Consider the following 16,226-nt stretch of genomic DNA (forward strand, 5'->3'; position numbering starts at 1 on the left):
CAGCTGGGGCAGGAGGGAAGGAGGGAAGAATGGGTTGGAAGGAAAAGGAAGGGGAGTGAAAAACACAAACTGAAACCTTCCTTCACCTGCTGTCTGCCCAAAGTACCCTTGCCTTGCAAAAGACAATGCAGCCAAGCTGAGATTCACGAAAACAATTTATAATGTTGATACATCAAAAGAAAGGGATGAAAACTATCATTTAGCTAGCTGCAAATTCAGTGAGTTATCTTCAAAATTATGTTTCTTTGTCTCTGTGGTGTGTAGTAAAACTAGGCTTCAAGGTACTACAATGACAAGAAAGAGACTGGGGATTTAGATACAAACATATACCGTGGTACAGCAGACCCCTTGTGATCTCAAGTATCCAGCACAGGAATATACCTGTGCTGGTGGGAAGGCCCACTGAAAACATTTCAAAAGATACAAAATTATGACCAGTAGATTTTTTTAAGGAACTATCAAAGAATTGTGTATATGTATGTATGTGTGTGTATATATATATATATATATATATATATATATATATAAGGTTATTCTGATTTTCAATTATATTTAGCTTTTCTCTAGAACATCAAAAACAAAAACAGTAATTCACCTTCTACCATTCAACAGACTTTATCTTTTAATGAGACTGAATTTTGAAAACGGTATTTGAAAATTAGTTATTCTTTCTTCCTTAAATTCATGCCTGAGATATTTTTTGTCCCTTGCAAAATTCAATCTTTAAAACTCCCAAGATAATTTTGAAGGCTTAAAAAATTGACACTGTATCTTGTAAAATATTTTTGTGTAATTAAATTTCAATACCAAAAGAAAGTCATACTGTAAATGGCAAACGGTTCTTCATAAATTGAATGCTCCAGGATACATTTGTAGTAAGCTTTATAAAAATACCAACTTTTATTCCACATAGGTAAGTATTTGTATCCTTCAGCTCTTGCTTCCTTTTCAGTTTAAAAGCAATCTACCGCTGAAATTCAAGGCTGAATAAAGCCAAGAAGAGGAAAGCAGATGATTATCACAAGCAGAGTTCTTAGCAAGAAATTGTGTAGTAGATTGTAGTTTAATATTAGGTAGGAAAACAAAAGGGACCCACTGAACATTTTCTTCTAGATCAACACTGATTCGCCATTAAATACATCAACGTTCATATTCCAGAAGCCCTGACGGAACCAGCTTCTGACTGTTACAGGTAGACAAAACAAACTGCTATCAATTATTTAGAGTTTCTTAGTTAACTACACTTCAGCACTCCCCAAAACATTAATAAATAAATAAATAAAGCTGACACTGAAGGCAAAATATTCTGACTCCAATGAAAATTGACACTGATTTGTCTTCCTGACATACGGTAGAAATTACTGTATTCAGACAGCTGAAGTCACAAAACGTGGACGCTTCTTTGTTAGATACTCTTCTGGGTATGGTGTGTTTTGTTAAATTACAAGCCATACCAACTACCTCTAGCTGTTACATACAGAACACTATTTTTACAGTATTAAGTTTCACCAGGATTACTTATATATATTTGTCATTGTTAAACATAGGGAGTCACTAGTAGTCTTTAGTGGTATGCATTACATGCGGGTTTAAAGACATTTTAAAAAGAATGTTACCTCCAACCACACAGTTTTGTTTTTTTTTTTTTTTTTTTTAAACTTCCTAGTTCCGGGCTCCCCAGTTCAAGTGAGAGATGAAGATACTTGCGAGAGTCCAGTGAAGGGGCAATAAAAATGGCCCTAAAATGGTGACTGGAGCACCTCTCCTATGAGGAGAGGCTGAGGGAGCTGGGACTGCTAGGCCTGGAGAAGAGGCGGTGCAGGGGGATCTCCTCACTGTGCACAAACACCTGATGGGAGGCTGCAAAGACGGAGGCAGGCTCTGTTCGGGGGTCCCCAGGGAAAGGACGTGAGGCAACAGGCAGAAACAGAACAGAAGTTCTGCCTGAACACAAGGAAAAACTCTTTCACTGTGTGGGTGACTGAACACTGGAACAGGTTGCCCAGAGAGGCAGTGGAGTCTCCCTCTTTGTAGATATCCAAAACCTGGACATGGTCTCAGGCAGGTGGCTCTAGGCAGCCCTGCCTGAGCAGGGGCCTGACCAAGATGACCTCCAGAGGTCCCCTCCAACCTCAACCACTGTCATTCTGTGACAAAAAGTCACTGTATAATGTATTTCACCAGTCATTTGTGAAATCACATTTTACTTACAAATCAAATATGCAGTCTCATTTATTTTTGTTTTTTTAAAGCACAACCAAACCCTATTTTGTATTTCTCTCCCCCACAAATTTACAGTTCATGCAAATTTATAACATGAATTGAAACTCCAGTATCTGCCTTTCATCTCACAACATGGAACTGTTAGTAAGACAAGAAAGAAAATTATTGAATAACTGAATTTAGATTCTGCATATGAATTCTTACTGAACAGGAGTATCTTGCAAATACTTGAGCTTCAGGATTTTTTGCACAAGGCAGAATGCTCTTTTTCCTCACACAGTACGCATGCCTTAAACACTGTGGTTCCCTCATCTGAGCTGCAGAACATCAAGCAATTAGACACTAAAGGAAGTAAAAGAGAAGTGTGGCTAAACCACCTCTAATAACTCAGTATGACAATATTGACCTTGTCACTGAAAGCATGTCATTATGTTTGCTCCCAATCAGCAGTGCTTCCATGCTCACAGATGATTTGGAGATGGCCTTCAGTCTTCTGGTACACACCGTCTGTTTTTTATTTGGTTTTGTTCTTTTTCTTCACCAAGTTCAACATCATTCTGAATTCTTGTGCAATAGCATTAGTTTTTAGTGAAGGTATACGAAGCGGCTACTTCAAATAGTTTAGGTGCCTAAGAGCACACTAACTTTTTGCGAAGCCACTGACACAAAGTGAATTTTGCTGGAGTTGTTGGTCACTTAACATAGATAGGGTCACCTGGATAAGCAGGCAGTTCACTTTTTAATTTAGCAGATGTATGGTTTAACAAAGGCAGGTTACATCCCCCACTTATTCTTTGAGATGAGCTAAACACAAGCTTTGTGCATGTGCCTACACGTACCTTCCAAACGTTTCTAATAAATGCTCTAGTATGACACATGGGGTAGATCTCTGACTTTTCCTACTCCATATGTGGAGAGAGTAGATCTCTAACTTTTCCCACTCCACTTACAGCAATATGAAAAAGATAGGTATGAAAAAGGTAGGGCACAGCCCTCCATCTGAGTTCTTAGCAATTATTCTGCCTGATCCAAGTGTCCTAGTGAAACACAACTGCTTTAACTAGTCAAGGTACTTTTAATACCACACCTGTATGATCTCTGCAGCCTTTCTTCTGGAATGCCTGTTCCTATATCCCATTTTCCTTTTCTTTCATCAAATAAAAGGAGCATATTTAACTTCAAACCCAGAAACGTTGATAGCACCTAGCCACTGAACAGCTTTAGAACAATTAGACTGTGACTGTCCACAATGGAGAGATGCAATGTGGATTATTTGCCCTGGAAAACAATCATTTTGACAAAGAAAAAAACCTCAAAGCAGCATCTTCCTTGCTAAGAGTATGTATGGTAGGTAGACCACAAATTATACCATTTCCAGAGATCAAAAAATCTAGCTCCAGAATTCAATTGAAAGTGCTGACAGAAGAATGGAAACTTTGCACCATCATGCTCTTGATGATCTTGTGGTATCATCACTTAGCCCTGCTTTATAATCAAGGAATGCTAGGCAGGCATTCAAAGCTATCTAAAGCTCCAGAAAGAACATGTATAAACCTTTCTACTCTCAGAAAGGGAACTTAAGCATCCAGAGATCTCTAATAAGCTTCAAAGCAAACCACAGGAATTAAATAAGATTGCAGGTGAGCCAAGGAATCAGGAATACACAACATGCTTGTAAAAGACTCACCTCTGCTGGTCCAAATTGCCATTCGACAGCTAACATTTTAGTTAAAGAGCTACTCCATTATGTCTAGTTGAGTGTTAGTTTCCAGTGACATAAAAAAACCTCACAGAGCCCAGATGTCCTGAAAATGTCTGATTTGATGCCCTAACACATCCAAAAGGGCATGGGAAACGGGCAAAGAAAAGGCAGAGACAACAGCTAGGACAGGTATTTCCAAACACCCGGGGGGGTGAAGGCCTGCGTTATTTCACCACATGCACCTGAAGATCTGCATCTGAGAAACAAGCTGCTGCAATCCTTGGCTGAAGAGAGCTACAGATAGAAAGGCACACGTTGACTGGCTGAGTGTCAGGGCCAAAACAGTATTGGTAAAGAAAAAACGTCATCTTGGAGCAGGGGACAAGTTCCCAAGGAGCTCATACACAGTACTGTAACTCCTCCAATAAGCAGAGAATCTCATTAGTTCAGGGACTAAGAAAAATTAAGTTAACCATACCCTTTGGAAACTGAGATCTGCACAACTGCAAAGTGCATCTTGTGACTGTCATGCTTACAGCATGGCAGACAGGGCATTCAAGTCAGCCTGAATAAAAATAGAGAGAACAGCTTTTGGAACTCAAAGAGGCTCTAAAGCAAAAGAAGATAACCCACACTGAAAGGCTGAAGGCCCAATGGCTGATGTGCTGAGTACCTCCTGAGTCAATGGTGTCATCAACATGTTGGTGTTGAGCACTAAAGAAAAATAGATTTCAATTTAGACTTCTCGAGGTAGCCAGATGACACATCAATAGAAACACACAATCTATATGAAGTTCAGCCACATGAGAAGTTGCCAAATTTGCTGTATGTACAAAGGACAGACTGAGCAAACTGGAGCAAGCCATATGCTTGTTGGAAAAACAGGAACAAAAAGAAAAACAAAGGGAAAGATCAAAGCCTTAAACGCACCTGAGATTTTGTTTCAGAGGCTTCGAGAAAAAACAAACACACCAAAGCAAAGCACCCAAACAAAAACATGAAAGAAATCTGAAGAGGTGTGAATGTTGGAATAGAGAAGCTGAATAAAGCTTGCTAACAGAACACCTATGGATGCGAAAACAAAAAAAAAAACAAACATCTACACAGAATGATCAAGCACTGGATCTAAAGTATCTAGTTCAAAATATTGAGGCATGTTCTAAGTGTGCTGTTCTACACGTGTGCACTGAACCTAAGAAGTGTATCTGCTATCCAAATACTGCTTTGGAAAAAATGCTTCAGAGCGTGAGTGCTTGTGATTTTGTCTCCAAAGCATGAACACGGGTATGGAAAGCCCTCAAGTGTCTTAACACAGTCATTCTGTCATTTGAAGACATATTATTTAACATTCAAATATATTGCCTTTCAAGTACTTCTTCAACTTGACAAATTACATTCAAACAACATTCACCACTGCTCCACAGCAGACACTCGGGTCCTACAGTCCTATGGCTTATTTTATTCACAACAGCCTTTGTGCAAACATATTTTAGCCAAAGGATTAGCCAAGTATTCAGTGAAGCCATTCTTTTCAGCATTCACAATTAAGATCCACTTCTCCAGCTGCATGAAAGGTCACCTTTGAAAAAGAACAGATTGCTTCTGTTCTCCAACCATTTAATGCGCAAATACTTTGTTCTTAACCAAGCTGGACTACTACCCTGAACGTCAGAGGCGACACATTTTGAAGCCACACTGCTATCACACTCCTTTGAGCTATGAAATTTGACTCCTTAAATGCATTTTCCAATTTTTTGTTGTTGTTTTGTTGGTTTTTTGTTTGTTTTTAAACAATTCTAGTCTTCTCCAAATGTTACTGTATGCATTTTCTAACAGGAACTCCTTGCTCAAAACTACGCTAGCATAGAGTCAAAAGGCTTTGTTAAATCCTACAGTATCTAATATCTAGTGTAAGTTGTTTGTAAAGGTAAAGGGCACTTCTCCATTACTAAATTATTTGGATTTTAATTTCCTTTGATCCTGAATTTATAATAAAATATTCCAGGAATGCAACTCAATAGCTTAAGAATTACTGTTTTTTGTTGTTGTTGTTTACTAGAGAGTACACTAAAAGACAGAAACAAAACTTGGAAACAGTAAGTGCTGTTGGTCCAGAGAAAAAGACAACCTCCAGAGTCAAAATGCAGCCTTTAATGACATATATTCTATCTGTCAAACACCCTTTGTAGTTGTAGGCTAAAATCTGAAACTGCATCTTCCTTAAATAATGGGGGTGGGGGGGGGTTGTCTGTTTTTTTCATTCTATATACATAAACATATAATTGGTCTCAAACCAAAAGGGTTTTGTGCACTTGGCCCTCACCAACAGACTTGCAAGTAAAGCATAAAGGAAGCTTTACATCTTGATTGGGGAAGTGATGGCAGTTTCCTCAAGATCTGGCAAAATAAGCTACCCTTTAGGTGATATTGGATAATAAGTTAAAGCCAAACCCTTGATAAATTTCGTGTAGATTGCCATATTATATATAAAATTATTGAATTTAGAGAAAAAAATCAACTCTTTATTAAAAATAATCGACAAGAAAGGGAAAGGCAATTTTTAGAACTGACTGAAAAAGCATAAAATTTTCACAAAAAAAGCCATCTGTTTTTAAAGAAAGGCAAGTATTTGGTATACAATGCTGTGGGTTTTGTACCATTTCTGTAAGTGATATCTGCAGTGGAGTAACACGTAGTTACACAGAGCAGGAAGATACAATGGAACAGAAGGGAAGAACCAGGTAAGCCAGACCAAATCTGGCCTAAGGCATGCCAAGCTGCTCTCAGGATTGACTCTTCACACATTCAGTTGAAAAATTCTCCAATCCAGACAAGAACTATTTGTTGGTTCATCATATTTTTGTAATGGAGAAGTAATAGAATTATTATGCATGTTTTGGCCGTTTTTTCCACAGATTTCAGCAACATTCTAATGGGATTCCTAGGCTTGTCTAAACTTGTTAGCTGGCAAACTAAAATGCTTTGTTCTTTTCATCTGACTCCACCATTAGAAAGGTTTCAAAATGTTATGACCCAGCAAGACAAGAGGAATTCTTATTGCTCTTTGAGCTAGTCTGAAATTGCATGGCAAGTTTTAACAAGGTTTTTAAATCTAATATAGATACAGTCCTTCTACTTAAAAGTAAAGGTCAATCCCTCTATTGCATGGGCAGTAATATTTCTCATACCAACTTCTAGATCAGGAATATAGATGAAAAAATCAAATAGATTAAAATCATAGTTTAGCTAATCATAGTTTAAAATCATAGTTTAAAATCATTAATCATTGTTTAAATCATAGTTTAAATCATAATTAAATCATAATCATAGTTTAAAATCATTAAAATCATAGTTTAGCATAGTTTCGTATCTTCAGTCTTCTCTTTAAGCAATCACCTAACAGATTATAACTCACATGAATACGCACACACCATAAATCATATGAGCAACTATGTTTCAAACTTCCATAGAATACTCAGGGCTGTAGAATCCACCAAGTAAAATCCACCAATGTTTCATGAAAATGTCTCTTGCCTACAACAAATTGGAAGCAGTCTGCATGTAATATACAGAAGATTTAAAGCTGCAATCCAACTTTTTGGAACTAGTCGAGTTTTGACCAAAACAAAGACCTTGCTCTGACTTGTATTTAGTGAATAAACATTCTAGCAAATGCAAACTTGTAAACTTGTTATGAATAAATATTTACAACCCAAGTGTTCTCTGATGGTGGGTAACTTCTTTTATATTACCAGGAGCATGGCATGCGGTCATTTTTTGGAGATAACAAAGAAACGTCTCTGCACAGGAATAAGGTGCACATGTGGGGAAGGGTCCATACGGAATAGAAATTAATGTCAGACATTAAAAATTCTTTGACACTACAGTACTTTAATTCTTGCTTAACCCCCCAAAAAATGGTATGTTTTAAACTGATGATCAAGATTTAAAAAAACAAAAACAAAAAAACCTGCAGTGATGATGTACTTTTGACTCTCAAGAAATTCAGAGATGTTTCTTAGGTACATCCAACCATCTCTAATAAAGGAAGCCAAAGCCAGCTGATCTCTCCTGCAGTGAGACTGGAGCATGGCATGTATTGATTTCTGTGCCAGGGAATATTTCCTGGATGTACAGAACTGTACAAAAATCTTTAGGTACACAGAAGGCTTCACATGTCTTTAACATATAAGAAAGGGGACTTAATACAGCAGATTCTTCACAAAGAATAGGCTTTTCTTGGCATTTCTGATGTTTGCAGAAAGGATCTTGTAAATCATACTGGATATTGTCACAGACTATATGGTTATATTGGACAAATCCAGAACTGCTTTTACAGTTCCTCAAACAATTATTTCCTTTTGTGGTATGATTATCAATAAATAGATTTTTCTGTTTATTGACAAGAGAATCCATGTGAAGTAAAGGCAGTCAGCTCAACCAAAATGCCTACAATGCATTGTATCATTCTGTTTTGAAGGTAGACTGATGCAACTAACATCTGACTTATGTTTTCATTAAAGCTTTAGTGAAAAATTTTGCTTGCAAGAAGAACCCTGTCCCACAGGGTATTAAACATCTAACTTTATACTAGAGTATTTAACAGCTCTTGGCACTCAAATTTAAGTTGAACCTGCAGAAGTCCCAGCATTCTTTGGGCAAATAACCAGCAACTGACACCTGACTAGGACTGGGACAGAATCAGCACTTCCCCGGGTGATGGACAAGTAAAGCCAAATGAAACTTGCATGCTGCACTTCTGCAGAATATCTCACTGAACATGGTAAGGCAGAAAAGCAGACTCCAATTCCAAACTAGAAATGGCAACAAGAAGTAATAGCACTGGAAACATACTCAAGTAGGACCTCTTGAAAAATAATGGTAATGTGTTTCTGTGAGGTTCCTACAATCTCCTAGTGTGCATACTTATTATAAATACAATAGGAATAGCTTCAGCCACAATAGTAGGGCCAATGATCCTTCTTTTTATTTTATAGTTTTACCAATTTCTTAGCTAACTAGGAAAACCATTTTAAACAATGTAAAGTCTTTTCTAATTTCAATTTATTCAATGCATATTTGGAAATTAACAGAAGCGTCATTCATTCTACTATTTTTATAGAGCCACTAAAGAAAAAACAATTAGTTGGGAAATATGCAAATTCAGACAGAAGAGGCTAGAAGAGACATATTACACCATATTACACCACTGTATTCAGGAGTAAGAGACTCAAACTTAACTAAGGGCAAGAGCCCACAAAAAGTTTCGCACGCTATCAACTGAAACCTTGTTCCTGTCCCTTCAAGGGCAACTTATAAAGAATTTATTAGAATATTATGAAACGCCTAAAGTGGTAGAGCACTTCTAGGCATGAACAGATGCTGGTGTTTTGTACTGTGCTACAGAAACCCCACTGTAGTTTTTCATTTATCTAGAACCCTTACCTCGGGAATTGTGCTGGAATAAAACTGTACTTTAATTGCTTATACCTCTAAGCAAATATTAAGTCCAAAGTCAAAGTTAACTCTGTTAAAGTTCCTTTAACAAAGGAAGACAGAACTTCTAGGTTGCCCTCTGGGTTCTATCAGTAGTATAGCAAATAATATCAATTAGAAATTTAAAAAATTGTAGAATACAAGGGAAAGCATCATTATTATATGTATTTTATATAACTTTGAGTTCTGAAAGCCAGTAACTTAAGTTTTGGTTCCAAGAAACATAAACAATGAAAGCTTTCCTAGGATAACTGTGTTCAGGACCCTTAGCATATCAACCTTGCTCTTTTTGCACCCCTTGGGGTTAAGCCACCTGTGCTCAAGACCAACTCTGACTCAGTGCCACTGACTGTGTGTGGAACCTGCTCGGGGACCTCCTCCACCTTCAGCTGGGAGCTGAAACTCACATCCTCGGTCTTGATCCCAGAGTGAGCCGGTATGCCTGTACTTGGCTGTGTACCTCACTGATCCTGATCTGCCTTCAAATCCTGGCTGGACCTCAGGCCATCCTCCTCACTATAAGCTTGTCTGAGAACTGCTGCACTGTTACCTGAGCCTGGTTACTGCCAATACACCTGCTCTGATCTTGTTTGGGAACTGTGGGATTGTGCCCTTGGTCAGTTAGCATACCGCATCCCCAGCTCACACTACTGCAGGGAGCAGCCTCCCCATCCTGCTGCTCGCTGACAAGCTAGGCAAGAACCACAGGTCCTCAAGAAACAGACTATAAGACTGAAAAACTTGAGTCTTGAGCAGTATCATACAGAGCATCCCATAGATCAGCTATCAGCAAACTGTTCTATCAGCTATAAGCTACTAGTTAGGTGAGCCATTAGAGTTCCCTTAGTAATTTTAATGAGAAAAACATAAGATAAATAAAAGAATAGTGCCTTAAATAGAGATTTACTTGCACTGCCACAGAGTCCACATAAAATTCCATGCAGAAACAGGGTTTGCACCTTCAGGGAGTCTTAGAGGCCAACCTATCCGAAAGTGATTTTACTGATATTTACCTCAAAAATAAGAAATGCACCAAGAAAAGAAAATGTTTCCATAGAAATCAGTTCTGCAGCATTATTCTCTGCCAACATTTTAATTGTCCAGAAGAACAAACAATTACAGTATCAATTTAGGAAGGCATATGAAAATTGACAAAAAAGCCTTCTGATGGCTTAAGACATGATGTAGATTTAAAATGAAAGTTGAAAATCCTGTTTGAAAATCTTGTTCCAAGAAAATAAGTGCCAGGCTGACTGTGTCTTGTTTGTTTGTTTTTAAAAATTCTTTTGAGAGCCTTTTTGGTCATAATATCCAGACACAACACTAGGGAATTAAGCTGTCCATATCGGAAAGTACAGCTTCACCCAATAGCTCTCTCAGGTATAGACTGTTGCTTCTGTAGTTGTACCTTCTATTCAGGAACAAAAGTATGATCTCTGTAGGAGACAGAGGAAGAACAAAGATGGGAAAAATGTTTAGTGGTATGCTAGACTACCCTACTTACTGCATTTGACAAATTCATAACGAAGATTATAGTAATAAAGGCATAGATTAGACCAAGAACAATTGCAATACTACAGATCAAAGGTCCACTAGTTTGAAACGTCATCCCAAGAAGAATTAAATAAGATCATCTGGAAATGAATAAACAAAAAATCCTATCCCAGGGACTGTTCATACTTGAAGGAGCCAGCTAAGTCAAAAATACCATGTTGGATATTATATCTAATGCCACAGAGCTAGACAAACTAATGACTGCTTCCAAAACAGGCAGAATCAGACTAATGAATGCTTCAAGCAAGAGTGAAATCTGCCTGCCAGCAGCTGCCATCAGAACAGGCACTAATAAGAGAGAAAGCAAGACCAGCTAACCCTATCAGTGAAGGTACTGCATGCCAGCTAAGAAACACATGACCTCTATAGTTGTGGCCCCAACATGTAAGACGGTGCAAAATTAAGCCCTCATCTAACGTAAAATGGAGACTCAAGGAAACTTTTACACAGGTTTAAGAAATGGCTACGTCTGCTTCTGCAGTGTAATGCACTTGTAATTCTGCAAGGAATTCTTTAAACCAGTTACTAATGATGGATTTGTAAAGCAAATAACCGAGAGAAAAGAAAACAAGAATCTCTCTTGTTAAGCAAAAGTAGTTCAGAAACAGTATAATATTGCGTCGGAGGAATGCAAGTACATACACCACTTCCATCCCTCATGGACATTTTGTATTGTGTTCTCAAAATTCCAGTTTTTGGAAGACTTGTTTTCTAAAACATCATCTTTTGAGAAGAGAGAGTAAGAGTACCAAAAGAGAGAAGAACAGAACAAAAAGCAAAACCTGAAAAAAAAAAAAACACCCTCTTGCTTCAAGTAGAGGCAAAATTAAAAGGTATGAAAGAGTATTCATTCTGCAAGGAATTCTTCTAGCTACCACTGTAAAGCCTTCAAAAAATATATTAAAAAAAAAGAGAACAAAAAAAACGCATAGAAAATGCCCAATACATACTTATGAAATCAGAGAGCATCAAATGTAAAACGAGGAACAGACAATCTTGCTCAAATGCAGTACACCTGGCTCTAAAATCATTTTCACATAGCCATGAAACTCTGATCATACAAGTTTATCACACATGGTTGCCCAAGTTTCATCAAGGTTAAGTGTTTGCAATCATTCAAGAGATTAAAAATTTATGAGGGAAAAAAAAAAGTCAGTGAGGTTGGTGGGTTTTGCATTCCAAATGCAAATTTTTTGTCCTGGAAAAGAGAAACGTTTTTGTCCAAAGTTGACTACAAACACATTATTCTAGGATCTGATAGAAAATGCCAGACTATTTTAACACACTGTCCTGGTTTCAGTTAGGACAGAGTTAATTTTCCTCCTAGTAGCTGGCAGGGTGCTATGTTTTGGATTAGGATGAGAAGAGCGCTGATAACATGCTGATGTTTTAATTGTTGTAGAGCAGTGCTTACACCAAGCCAAGGACTTTTCAGCTTCTCGCTCTGTCCTGCTAGCGAGCAGGCTAGGGATGCAGCAGGAGCTGGGAGGGGACAGAGCCAGGACAGCTGACCCAAACTGGCCAAAGGGGTATTCCATACCATCTGACGTCATGCTGAACAATATATAGGGGTGGCTAGCCGGGGTGGGGGGGCCGGCTGCTCGGGGATAGGCTGGGCATCGGTCAGCGGGTGGTGAGCAATTGCATTGTGCATCACTTATTTCGTACACATTATTACTATTAATACTATTATTATTATTATTGTTATTATTTTTCCTGTCTTAATAAACTGTCTTTACCTCAACTCACAGACTTCACTTTCCCATTTCTCTCCCCCATCCCGGAGAGGGAGGGGGGAGGGTGAGCGAACAGCTGTGTGGTGTTTGGCTGCCAGCTGGGCTAAACCACAACACACACAGGTCAGTATTTCTCCCCAAAACATTGTTTCTGAGTGGCATATTACAATAACAAAATGGCATATTAGAGTAGTAATTTTAAGAAATCACGATCTGTTTTATGAAAACTCTTAATGGCACTGAGATCTTGGCACCAAAGTCTGAGCAGAATATGTTCTATGGTCCAGTCTTCTGCTTTACTGTTCCATGCTGGAAGACCACAATTATAAGTGTTGTAAAAGGAATACAGCTTGGGCTAAGGCACGAACTGTCACCTGATCATTGATGACTTCATTCTGCAATGAAATGAGACCTGCCCTGCAGTTATGTGATTTCAGAATGTTTGGTGATTTTATGATTCTTAATATTCAGTTTCAGGATACTTGAAACACCAACAGAAGTACACCCATTAAAGCCAAAAAATTGTCCTAACATTGTTTCATATCTTTTTCTAAAACAAGGGTAATAATCAGTAATTGCCCAGATAGGATCTATAATGTATATTAACTACTGTGGATTAACTTCACTGTTCAGCTTACTTTTTCCTCTTTCCAGAAGTGTAATCTACAGTTTAAAGCAGTGCTACATTTACATTGGTGACCAACTCTTTAACCAAAACACAAATATAGGAAGTCACCAGCAGTACAGATTATTCTGACGCATCTTCAAAAGAGAATGCTCAGCATTCAGAGCACACACTATCAAATTTCAATTATCAGACATCTTCGCTTTAATTGGACAATTATCAAGACTTTTATAATTAAATGCACAGATAACCTAGTAGGTCACTCAATCACTCAAGTGAGATGACAGTTCATACAGCAATAAATCAAACCCTTGTCAGTTTCCTCACTGTTCCATTTTCCTCTGCTCTGACCACCTCTGTAGTGCTCTGTATATAAACCTTCCCACTTCATTGACCAAAATCCATAGTGAGTTAACAACCTTTCATCAGTTTTCCTTTAATGAAATCTTGTAGGTTTACATACTAATTTTCCTTCCAGAACAAAGTGCCCACTCAACCAGCTAATAAACTACAACAGCAATTCAACTGTGAAAAGCATTTAACAGTTGCAACTAAATTTGCAGCTGTGATCAGGAGATTTTCAGATGCAAAAGCAATAATGTATCTGAACTACTCACAGTACATATCATAAAAAGAAGTGCACAGATACCCAGCTGACATGGAATTGCAAAAGCCAGAGAATTCAATCATCCCTTATATAGAATATCTACTCTTTCATCAGTTATTACGGAGGCATTTGTGTTCTGTGTCCACTCAGAAATATCATTCAAAGTCCGACAACATTTGTATTTGCTACACAACTTATTATCTGTTTTAAGCAAACGTAAAATTTTCAAAACAAGCCTAAACTAAAGCAGATGTGTACCAAGACAGCAGATTTGAGCATTCCGCTTATTCCAGGAGAAATTGTACTTAAGGGATTTAACAAGAAAAATGCTAGTTGTTATGCATAATCCAAAAGATGGTTACTAAAATAATTCAATGAAAGTATTCAGATTATTTTTTCTAAGACAAAGATCTCCATATATACCATTCTAAACTGTTGTATTTCGTATAGTTACAGAACTAAAGCTGTCAGAAAAAAACTATTAGAAAATGAATTAGCACTTCATCAATAAATACTAAAATGAAAACCAAACCTGATGACTAGGCTATACTGGTATTAACCAAATCAAAAATAATACCAGCATACAAGCAGAACTATGAGATTAAAAACAAAGAAGACTAAGCCACAAATGCAGAAGGTAAAGATATTAAACAAGAAATAAGATGGCAAAAAATAGAAATCTTGGTGTTTTTTTAAAAAGCTTTTTTAATGGTTCCAAAAAAATAGGAACACCAACATGATCACACCTGTGCAATGAAAAAGTATTGCAGAAGTTTCAATACAAAATCTGTTAGTCCTATCAATTTTTTTCCTCAAGATAAATTATTTATTCTAACACCATCTGCAAATAAATTCTACATCCCAATTAGACATGGACTCAACTGAGATGCATGAAAGCGTAAGGCTAAAGAGTCTCTTTTCTCCAGTTTTCACTGAAATTCAGGTGAGAGTTAAAAATCAACCTTAATTCATCGTGAGGCTAAGAGTGCAAATGCTACTTCATACTTAAAAGGGACTACTCATTTCAATTTCTCGAGCCCTTACCTAATCCCATTTTGTGGTTAGGCTAGTCAAATTGTTGGTCTTCGTGAAATATTAAGAACAGTTTGAGTATCAGAAAACATTTCATACCTAAATACCCTCTGATACTGAGTTATCCTATGTGAAAATTCATTTTTATTCAACTACTTTATTCAGGTCAGGTTATTTCTTCCTCTTGTACACAGATAAAAGTGTATGGACTTTCTTAAAAATAAAGCAAAGGCAAAAAACAGACTGCTATTAACCTTGTATAAGAAATTTTTTTTATTTTTTTTAAGAAAAACTGCCAAATGCATAAGCAAAGTTTAAGAACATACATGTTTTAGAGCTCTTGAAAACACTTACATAAGCACACCTATTTAATGGTAGAGAACTTCCAAGAAGCAGGGTGCATTGGGGAAGCATGAAGAAGGGGAGAAAGTAAAGCACACTAGTATGTGCAACACAGTTGCAAGAACATACTCTTTTCTTATCCAACTTGTATAGTTGTTTAATTTTATTTAAAAGCACTACCCAAATAGCATGAAAACAGATATAAAGCCATGCAATTATGTAGGCAAAAATTACCGCTTGTAAGCACATCAGTTCAGAAGTGTAAATTAACAGGTACCTTTTGTAATGTGAATTTTAAGTGTTCTAGTAGCAGCTGCATTGTATACAGAGTACAACATGAAATATCAATTTCTATGTGTAAATAGGACAGTCTAATCATGTTCAAGTTCAGTATCTAACTTAAAATGGTAATGTGAAAACTAGTCAAGTGCAGACAATTTCTTAGGTTTTTGAAAGAAAACAATGAAATTGCAGGTAAGTTTCTCCTTAAAAGAGACAAGAAATGTTTAGCTTTTTTGACAGGGAAGATGAAAATAAAATGTTAAGGTGAATGAGGAAAAAAAAACATGGGTAAATGAACAAATTTTGTGGTATATGTCAGAGGAAGCAACATTAGATGACCAAGCAGCAAGACTGCATTATTTTAAAAATGACTGGAGAAAGAGGAATCAGATTCTAAGTGTGAGGAAAAGCAGATAGGTATCTCTGATGCTTATCCAAGTCCTTGATTTTTCTTGCCCTGCTTATAAAGAACATCCTGAAGATGAGCACAGATGAGAAACAAGCATATTTCCTAAAGCCATTTGTTTTGAGACTTAAAGAAGGTCCTGATTTATTATGACACTATTATCCTAGGGAAGATTTCTACCTCATTTAACTTTTGCTCAAGGCCTGGAGGACAGCTCCTAT

At 37.3% G+C, this 16,226-nt stretch overlaps 1 protein-coding gene across 3 annotated transcripts in view; it reads right to left on the reverse strand.

The window, feature by feature from the left end:
• RPS6KA5 (ribosomal protein S6 kinase A5) overlaps window positions 1–16,226 on the reverse strand; it is a 77,808-nt gene that overhangs the window by 29,323 nt on the left and 32,259 nt on the right. The window lies entirely within an intron of this gene.

Source organism: Cygnus atratus, chromosome 5, assembly GCF_013377495.2.
Source record: "Cygnus atratus isolate AKBS03 ecotype Queensland, Australia chromosome 5, CAtr_DNAZoo_HiC_assembly, whole genome shotgun sequence".
Lineage (NCBI taxonomy): Eukaryota > Metazoa > Chordata > Aves > Anseriformes > Anatidae > Cygnus > Cygnus atratus.